Source organism: Physeter macrocephalus, chromosome 21, assembly GCF_002837175.3.
Source record: "Physeter macrocephalus isolate SW-GA chromosome 21, ASM283717v5, whole genome shotgun sequence".
Taxonomy (NCBI): Eukaryota; Metazoa; Chordata; class Mammalia; order Artiodactyla; family Physeteridae; genus Physeter; species Physeter macrocephalus.
In genome coordinates, this window is record NC_041234.1 from 77236055 (window position 1) to 77238089 (window position 2035).

At 42.7% G+C, this 2035-nt stretch overlaps 1 pseudogene; it reads right to left on the reverse strand.

Moving 5' to 3' along the window:
- Positions 1 to 304: 304 nt before the first annotated feature.
- On the reverse strand, positions 305 to 701 carry LOC112066439 (60S ribosomal protein L22-like; annotated as a pseudogene).
- Positions 702 to 2035: the final 1334 nt, after the last annotated feature.

A 2035-nucleotide genomic window follows, 5' to 3' on the forward strand; every position in this document is an offset into this window, starting at 1 on the left:
GGTGGCATGTGGGATCTTCCCGGACCGAGGCACGAACCCGTGTCCCCTGCATCGGCAGGCGGACTCTCAACCACTGCACCACAAGGGAAGCCCCAATTTCGTTCCTTTTTATGGTTGAGTAATATTCCATTGTATATATGTACCACATCTTCTTTATCCATTCATCTGTCGATGGGCATTTAGGTTGCTTCCATGACCTGGCTATTCTAAATAGTGCTGCAATGAACATTGGGGTGCATGTGTCTTTTTTTGTTGTTGTTGTTTCCTAAATTTTATGTAAGAATTCATACAAAATACTCCAGATAACTGAGTTTCAATCCTCATCTCCCTTCTCTTCTTCATCTTGATTAATCTGGAAGTAACGTAATTCGTAACTTTCTTTGCTGTTAGCAACTACGCGTAACTAATCACGGAGATTATTCTTCTTCAAATATTTTTTGGTGAGATATTTCAAATACCTTTTGGAAAAAGGCACCTTGGAAGTTACAGTGATCTTGCTTTTGCTTCTTTCAATTGTTACAACACCTCCTCCGAGATTCCCAGCTTTTCCATTTACTTTGATTCTTTCCTGAAGAAACAGCTCAAAATTGGCCGCATCCATGATTCCATCTTCTACAGGATGGGTACAGTCAAGAGTAAACTTCAGGACCTTCTTCTTTTTTTTTGCCCCCCTTCACCACAAGCTTTTTCACTGGCACCATCGCTGCAGCGGAGGCAGAAAAAGCATTATGTGTCTTTTTTTTTTTGTGGTATGCGGTCCTCTCACTGTTGTGGCCTCTCCCATTGCGGAGCACAGGCTCCGGACGCGCAGGCTCAGCAGCCATGGCTCACGGGCCTAGCAGCTCCATGGCATGTGGTATCTTCCTGGACCAGGGCACGAACCTGCGTCCCCTGCATTGGCAGGTGGACTCTCAACCACTGTGCCACCAGGGAAGCCCATGTCTTTTTGAATTATGGTTTTCTCTGAGAATATGCCCAGTAGTGAGATTGCTGGATCATATGGTAATTCTATTTTTAGTTTTTGTAGTTTTGATTTGCATTTCTCTAATAATTAGTGATGTTGAGCAGCTTTTCATGTGCTTCTTGGCCATCTGTATGTCTTTTTTGGAGAAATGTCTGTTTAGGTCTTCTGCCCATTTTTGGATTGGGTTGTTTGTTTCTTTAATATTGAGCTGCATGAGCTGTTTATATATTTTGTCCGTTGATTCGTTTGCAAATATTTTCTCCCACTCTGAGGGTTGTCTTTTCATTGTTTATGGTTTCTTTTGCAGTGCAAAAGCTTTCAAGTTTCATTAGGTCCCATTTCTTTATTTTTGTTTTTATTTCCATTACACTAGGAGGTGGATCAAAAAAGATCTTTCTGTGCAAGATAATGCACAGAAATCTCTGGTGGCACAGTGGTTGAGAGTCCACCTGCCGATGCAGGGGATACGGGTTCGTATCCCAGTCCAGGAAGATCCCACATGCTGTGGAGTGGCTGGGTCCGTGAGCCATGGCCGCTGAGCATGTGCATCCGGAGCCTGTGCTCCACAATGGGAGAGGCCACCACAGTGAAAGGCCCATGTACAGCAAAGAAAAAAAAAAAGATCTTGCTGTGATTTATGTCAAAGAGTGTTCTTCCTATGTTTTCCTCTAAGAGTTTTATAGTGTCCGGTCTTACATTTAAGTCTCTAATCCATTTTGAGTTTATTTTTGTGTATGGTGTTAGGGAGTGTTCTAATTTCATTCTTTTACATGTAGCTGTCCAGTTTTCCCAGCACCACTTATTGAAGAGGCTGTCTTTTCTCCATTGTATATCCTTGCCTCCTTTGTCATAGACTAGTTGACCATAGGTGCATGGGATTAACTCTGGGCTTTCTATCTTGTTCCATTTATCTATGTTTCTGTTTCTGTGCCAGTACCATATTGTCTTGATTACTGGAGCTTTGCAGTATAGTCTGAAGTCAGGGAGTCTGATTCCTCCAGCTCCGTTTTTTTCCCTCAAGACTGCTTTGGCTCTTCGGGGCCTTTTGTGTCTCCATACAAATTTTAAGAT